The sequence below is a fragment of the Equus caballus genome, chromosome 7 (genome assembly GCF_041296265.1).
Source record: "Equus caballus isolate H_3958 breed thoroughbred chromosome 7, TB-T2T, whole genome shotgun sequence".
Classification (NCBI taxonomy): domain Eukaryota; kingdom Metazoa; phylum Chordata; class Mammalia; order Perissodactyla; family Equidae; genus Equus; species Equus caballus.
The window spans coordinates 31,965,269-31,973,955 of NC_091690.1; positions in this window are offsets into that span (position 1 = coordinate 31,965,269).

The following is an 8,687-nucleotide window of genomic DNA, read 5'->3' on the forward strand; positions in this document are numbered from 1 at the left end:
GAACACACAATCCCAAGCTTTGGAAGATTTTGTGGAGCTCAGACTTCAAAAAATTCACTTTGGGTGTGTGGTAGATGGGGCTATTGAGTTCCTACTAATATAATAAGATGCAAACTCTAGGCAAAGGTTCGTAGGAGTTTCATAAAATCCTCCATGCCTCTTAGAAATAAGGCCTTGCCCATATCCACATGCAGCTCTACAAAACCTTAAAAAAAAAGCAGGGATGTTGAAAGTCTAGAAGAAATCAAGTTTTGCAAGACCTTCATTAGGAGCTGGACTTTTCTGGGCTCTCTTCGAGATAATGTATTTATTTTGATAGTCCATTACTACTTATAGCACTTGACTACCCCTTGTGTGTTTAATGCACTTAGCAATTTCTCTACTGAGAATTTCATACAGAAAAACGGAAAGCAATAATAAAATTCTAGGACCTTTAAGGACTTGCAGAGTAATCTTATGTCTTTATTTGTTACATGGGGCAAATATCACTTGGAAGTGACCTCTTAGAAAAAGGAAATGTTAAAATGCAAACAATGGGCTCAGGTAAGTAAAAAGAGGGGATAACTAACCAGCTACTATAATTGAAAAGATGGTCATGGGGATAAATGGCCCAAGCACAGCCAGGTAAATCACTTCCTCCTGAGTAGTGTATCCAGTATCACTGTGACTGAGAATCTCTCATGTAATTACTATAGGCTCTAAATCTCACCATTTTCTCCCTGCATATCTTCCTGTATCACTGTTGCGTGGGTATCACTTATTAGCCTTTATTAAACTACTTTCATTGAGTATCTAAAATATAAAAGACATTTCTAGGCCCTTAAGGAGATAAAAATATAACCCAATGAAGGATAAAACACTAGTAAAAGGGGTTGCCTATTTAAACGGAAAGAAAATGCTATATTCAGATAACACAGAGGAAATGAACTTGCTTTGAAAAGTTTAGATTATGCTTTGGATGATGGAGCTCCACTTTCTTAAGTTGAGAATAAAGAATGGTCAATGTGAAAGCATCATATTGGAAAAATTTAGAGAAGAAGGATGACAGATACTAGTATGACCAATTAATACAAATTTTAAATTAAAAAGTCAAGTGAGTTTGTTATTAACTATAGTGATTGTAGAAAAAAATAGAAAAATGGATGTTAAAGCTATTACAAAGATGGACGTGAACTCATAGAATATTAGGCAAATAATTTTTTTAAAGTGATCAATTAGAAGTAAATTATTTGAAATTACTAAAACATATACAGAATCCTTTTCAAAAACTTTCAACATAAGTATTTTTTAATCATTTACCTATTAGGAAACTAAATCTCAGAAATTTCAAGGGACTTTACCAAGCTGCTCAGTCTATACAAAGCCTAGATTTGAACACAGGTCTACCTCTTCCCAGAACTCATATATATATATACTATGCTTTTTCATTTCAGTTATTATATATTTCACCTCTAAAATTTTTATCTGTTTTTTTATGATATATATACAGCAGTTTTAATTTTGGCCTATTAAGCCCTGATATTAAGACATTAGTTTGAGAGGATTTTAACTAATGCTGTGTGTATTATGGGTTTCTGAAACCTGGAAACTGTCTTCAGGCATTGAATTCAGGCAATCTCAGGGCTTATCTCATTTGTTTCCCTTCTTTCAGGAATCATGGTCCTGTGCTCCCTTTTACCCAATGTCTGAAAAGAAAGATTTCATAGATTTTTGTCTGTTTTTCTAGACTGTTATGGGGAGAAGGCATTTCCTGAAGCAGTTAATTTTTTATAGACAGAGCAGGAATCTGCTCTGGATTTTTAAATGTTGGTTTCATATTCTAAATAGTTGTTGAGTTATCTTAATTGCCGTAATTATTTGTCTGTTGGTTTTCTTTTCTTTTCCTTTTTTTTTTTCATTTTTATTTTTTTTGCTTGTGCATCATATTTCAAATTCTGTATACATTACATCATGTTCACCACCCGAACACTAATTATAGTGCATCCCCTCACATGTGACCCTAGTCACCCCTTTTGCCCTCCCCCCTCCCCCCTTCCAAAATGGTAGCCACCAGTCCAATCTCCAATGCTATGTGGGTTTTTTTTTTGTCGTATTTATCTTCTACTTATGAGTGAGATCATATGGTATTTGACTTTCTCCCTCTGACTTATTTCACTCAGCATAATACCCTCAAGGTCCATCCATGTTGTCACAAATGGCCGGATTTCGTCATTTCTTATGGCTGAGTAGTAGTCCATCGTGTATAAATACCACATCTTCTTTATCCATTCGTCCCTTGATGGGCACCTAGGTTGCTTCCAAGTCTTGGCTGTTGTGTATAATGCCACAATGAACATAGGGGTGCAAGGATCTTTATGCCTGTGTGTTTTCAAGTTCTTTGGATAAACACCCAGCAGTGGAATAGCTGGATCATATGGTAGATCTATCCTTAATTTTCTGAGGATACTCCAAACTGCTTTCCATAGTGGCTGCACCAGTTTGCACTGCCACCAGCAGTGAACAAGGGTTCCCTTCTCTGCACACCCTCTCCAACATTTGTTGTTTCCTGTCTTGTTAATTACAGCCATTCTGACCGGAGTGAGGTGATACCTCATTGTAGTTTTGATTTGCATCTCCCTGATAGCTAATGATGTTGAGCATCTTTTCATATGCCTGTTGGCCGTCTGTATATCTTCTGTGGAGAAATCTCTGTTCAGATCTTTTGCCCATTTTCTAATTGGATTGTTGGTTTTTTTGTTGTTGAGCTGTGTGAGTTCTTTGTATATTTTGGATGTTAACCCCTTATCTGATATGTAGTTTGCAAATATGTTCTCCCAATTGTTAGGTTGTCTTTTCATTTTTTTGATGGTTTCCTCTGCTGTGCAGAAGCTTTTTAGTTTGATGTAGTCCCATTTGTTCATTTTTTCTTTTGTTTCCCTTGCCCGGTCAAACATGGGACTTGAAAATATGCTGCTCAGACCAATGTCATAGAGCGTACTGCCTATGTTTTCTTCTAGAAGTCTCATGGTTGTGGGTCTTACATTCAAGTCTTTAATCCATTTTGAGTTGATTTTTGTGCGTGGTGTAAAGGAATGGTCTACTTTCATTCTTTTGCATGTGGCTGTCCAGTTTTCTCAACACCATTTATTGAAGAGACTCTCCTTTCTCCATCGTATGCTCTTGGCTCCCTTGTCGAATATTAGCTGCCCATAAACGTATGGGTTTACTTCTGGGCTCTCAATTTTGTTCCATTGATCTGTGTGTCTGTTTTTGTGCCAGTACCATGCTGTTTTGTTTACTATGGCTTTGTAGTATAATTTGAAATCGGGGAGTGTGATACCTCCAGCTTTGTTCTTTTTCCTCAGGAATCCTTTGGCTATTCGGGGTCTTTTACTGTTCCATATAAATTTTAGGATTCTTTGTTCTATTTCTGTACAAAATGTTGTTGGAACTTTGATAGGGATTGCATTGAATATATAGATTGCTTTAGGAAGTATGGACATTTTAACAATGTTAATTATTCCAATCCAAGAGCACGGAATGTCTTCCCATTTCTTTGTGTCTTCTTCTATTTCTTTCAACAATGTTTTATAGTTTTCGGTGTACAGAGAGCATACGATGGAGAAAGGAAAGTCTCTTCAATAAATGGTGTTGGGAAAACTGGACAGCCACATGCAAAAGAATGAAAGTAGACCATTCCTTTACACCACGCACAAAAATCAACTCAAAATGGATTAAAGACTTGAATGTAAGACCCACAACCATGAGACTTCTAGAAGAAAACATAGGCAGTACGCTCTATGACATTGGTCTGAGCAGCATATTTTCAAGTCCCATGTCTGACCGGGCAAGGGAAACAAAAGAAAAAATGAACAAATGGGACTACATCAAACTAAAAAGCTTCTGCACAGCAGAGGAAACCATCAAAAAAATGAAAAGACAACCTAACAATTGGGAGAACATATTTGCAAACTACATATCAGATAAGGGGTTAACATCCAAAATATACAAAGAACTCACACAGCTCAACAACAAAAAAACCAACAATCCAATTAGAAAATGGGCAAAAGATCTGAACAGAGATTTCTCCACAGAAGATATACAGACGGCCAACAGGCATATGAAAAGATGCTCAACATCATTAGCTATCAGGGAGATGCAAATCAAAACTACAATGAGGTATCACCTCACTCCGGTCAGAATGGCTGTAATTAACAAGACAGGAAACAACAAATGTTGGAGAGGGTGTGCAGAGAAGGGAACCCTTGTTCACTGCTGGTGGCAGTGCAAACTGGTGCAGCCACTATGGAAAGCAGTTTGGAGTATCCTCAGAAAATTAAGGATAGATCTACCATATGATCCAGCTATTCCACTGCTGGGTGTTTATCCAAAGAACTTGAAAACACACAGGCATAAAGATCCTTGCACCCCTATGTTCATTGTGGCATTATACACAACAGCCAAGACTTGGAAGCAACCTAGGTGCCCATCAAGGGACGAATGGATAAAGAAGATGTGGTATTTATACACGATGGACTACTACTCAGCCATAAGAAATGACGAAATCCGGCCATTTGTGACAACATGGATGGACCTTGAGGGTATTATGCTGAGTGAAATAAGTCAGAGGGAGAAAGTCAAATACCATATGATCTCACTCATAAGTAGAAGATAAATACGACAAAAAAAAAACCCACATAGCATTGGAGATTGGACTGGTGGCTACCATTTTGGAAGGGGGGAGGGGGGAGGGCAAAAGGGGTGACTAGGGTCACATGTGAGGGGATGCACTATAATTAGTGTTCGGGTGGTGAACATGATGTAATGTATACAGAATTTGAAATATGATGTACATCCGAAAACAATAAAAATTAAAAAAAAAAAGAGACACCAATCCACCCCCTAATCTGTGTGTGACTTAATTTGCCTGCCAGGAAAGCAGCTATTCCAGTATTAAAATGGAGAGGGGTGGAGCCGGCTGGTGGCATAGTGGTTAAATTCACATGCTCAGCTTTGGTGGCCTGGCCCTAGGTTTTGGGCCAGATCACAGCACAAACCTACGCACCTCTCATCAAGCCATGCTGTAGCTGTGTCCCACATCCAAAGTAGAGGAAAAGTGGCACAGATGTCAGCTCAGCAACAGTCTTCCTCAAGCAAAAAGAGGAAGACTGAAAACAGATGTTAGCTCAGGGCCGATCTTCTTCAGCAAAAAAATGAAAGGAAGAAAGAAAGGTAGGAAGAAAGAAAGATATAGAATAATATAAAACAGAGAGGGAAAATCATTCAAGTGGACATCGGAATAACTGAGTTTCAGCTCATCCATGAATGTTTTTCCCTCCCTTTTGCCAAGTGATCTGTCCAAATGTCTCATTCACAAACTCTTTGTCAGTAAAGTGAAAGGACTGGATTAGGTGATATGTAGAGAATCTCCAAGATCTAAGCTCTATCACTCAGAGGTATGTGAAATGCTATTCATATTCTCATTTATTTTAGTAAATTATCCTTTTTTTATTCTTTATGAAATAATTTTATTAAGTATATAATACATATTAAAGAATAATGATAAAAATGTAATGTACAAACAATAAATGAAACTTTGTATCACCTAACTTAAGAGAACAAATCACATTTTTAGGATAATAAAATACAACTATAAGGAAAAAAATGACTTGCCCAAGTTCATTTAGAAAGTGTCAATATCTTTATTCTCCCATTCGAGATGGTATATAGCTAACTGGTAGAAATAAGGTGGATTTTGAACTCAGTTGGACATACTTGTATTTTAATTCTGATTCCACCAGTCGCGAGATGTAGGATCTTGTGCAAATTTTACAATACTTTATGTTTCAGTGTCCTCTTTTAATAATAAGGTTAAAAATAACTAAGTTGTAAGATTTTATGTGGGCAAAATGATGTAATTATGTTAAGTTCCTGGTGAAAAATAGATGTATCCATTTCTTGTCAAGCAGGCTGAAGAAGTCAAGGAGAGCTTATTACACAAGCTCAGATTCAAACTGTCTGTGAAGAATTGGCAGGGTTTTGATATCATCACTGAACATGGAGAAAGCAACTATCAAAAAAAAAAAGACATTTCTTTATTTCTCCTCATCTTCTTCATCTATAGGAAGAAGAAGCCACATTCTTAAGCACTGAATCATGGGATAAATGAGAAGACAAAGAGGAAAAAAGAGACAGGTTGTAGAATGGCCAATTAATAGATTATTATAATATCCCAGGCATGAGAGAAAACATTGCTTAACTTGAGCGATAACACTGGAGCTGGAAAGGCATTATACAGACTATGTCAGAGGTGTTTTAAAGGAAAAAAAATTACAGAGAAAAAATCGAAAGACTGTTAGAACTTGAATAGTAATCATAATCATTTTCGATGTATATATGTGCAACACACTGTGCCTTTTACATTGTGTTGTCCTTCCTTAGAACTATATTTTAAGATAATGTTATTATTCACATTATACAAATAACAGAACTGAGACTGAGGGAGGGAGGTGAAGTCACTTTTCCAAGGTCATGCAACCGGGAACAGTTGAAGCCAGGATTTCAACTCAAATCTGTATGGCCGCAGAGATCACACATTTCGATTATGCCATAATACCTTAGAAAGAATCAAGTCTAGCTCCCATTGTTTATGAACTCCCAATTATATTAGAGGTCTCAAAGTCACTTTAGGCCTTTAACCAAAGGCAGTTATCTTTGAGATAAAGATTCACTGACCTTTAAATAGTGCATGAATCTCTTTAAATGCAGGTCTGAACCTGGCTTTCCCGGAAGGTAAAAATACATCAAAAAGAAAAAAAAAAAAGGAGAGAGAGAGAGAAAGAAATGCAATGAAGGTACAGCATCCATCCAAAATTGGGAGATATTCTCCCTTGTTCTAGTATGTCAGAGTTATTGATAGATATGTAGGAAGGACAGAAGTAACCAAGACAAACTCATTATTCCTATCAGAGTAGTCTTTAAGCACAGGTAGAATATATGGAAAGCCAAATACAGAATGGGAGATAGTGCTAAAACAAGCTATAATCCTGTCCTAAAGCATTCCTTTATCTTTTCAAATGACTGGTTTCTTGAAATGGTGGGATAAATTATGGAAGAAGATTGTGGCATTCAATTCCATTCTTATATTATTCCCTTATCCTCAACTTTGACCTTAAAACTTTTATATCTGTCTACACAGTAAGAATCCTTTACTCTCTCAAACTCTGTTCCTTCATCTTCATATCTGACTCAGGTAGCATGGATTCTTCAGCACATTGGTTTATTATAGGCCTCCATAATGGGGTTAAAGACAACCTACCTTATATTGTTATTGAATGTTTCATGTGCATAACCAGACAATCAAAACTTTAAGAGCAGAGATCCCTCATACCTCTTATGTTCCAAACAAAGGTTAACTCAGTAAAATATTTGTTCAACCCAGCATTCAAGATCTGGAAATAAAATAAGACACATACACATTCTTCACAATAAAATTATCATGTCAGAAAATTTGTTTTTTATCCAGTAGGGGAAGAAGACAAATTGTTAATCTCAGTTGTTTTCTCCTTTTAGATATTTCTATATTTGGGTTTGGTTTTTAAATTTAGGAGATTTCTTGTGTTTGTACACAGGTTCACTTGAAATTTAAAAGGAAAAAGTCTAGAAAATTAATTATTAATTAAAATGAAAAAAATACTTGACAAAAGGAGGACAACTACATTAGACTATCATTTTTCCAGCCTCCCTTCACTGCAAATAGGACACAAACTGATATTTTCTTTATGAAGAGTATGTTAAATGGATAGGAAATAACAGCATTATTTGGACAAGATAACTTGCAGGGAAGGACATGCTACAAGAGTGACTAACTAAGCATTCTGACTATTCTTCACTAAGCATAGGTCATCCTATGGCATGGAGCTTCTGAGGGAGAAGTTCACCAGTATTCCCGAAGGTAGGGTATACCAAGGAAATTATGATGCATGTAATCATGTGGACTAAATATCCTCATAAAACAAAAGACTTCCGCAGTAGCAGTGGCATTCAAATAATGAATATGCAAGTGATTTATGATTTCAAGCTATTGTTTAAATAATATGAAGATCTGTAAAATATATAGTTGTTTCCCCCATCACTGGAAATGTTAGAATTTAATAAAATGACATTTTTTAAAAAATATTCTGTTACTTAGAGCTTTTATTGGCAAGTTTATATCCACTTCCTATTTTAATTATTACTCACAATTTTGCTATGTAAATCAAGATAAATGTCTGAGAACATTAAAACCCAGAGAGCACAGAATTTAGAGAAGCTACGATGAGGTAATGTTTGCCCAGAATGCTGTAGATACATATGAGCTTTGGAGACAGATGTTCAAGAACCAGTTTTACCACTCTTCAGAAAAGGGAAGTTCTCTTTGAGACAAGGATTCTCCAACTTTGAATAGGAGTTTTTGAACTTAGATCACCCTCCATTACACATACACACATATTCTCAAAATTGTACTAAATTCTAAGATATTAGGGCAAATTATATTTTCCAAAGATGACCACAGCAATATCTCCCATCCCAAATATTCTTCATGAAACAAAACTATGACACTTTTTCATCAAAAGGTTGAGGGGTCATATCTTCCCCTTCTGAATTTGGAAGATGCTATATGACTTCTGAGGCTAGATCATTAAAGGCAATATAGCTTCTTGCTGGTT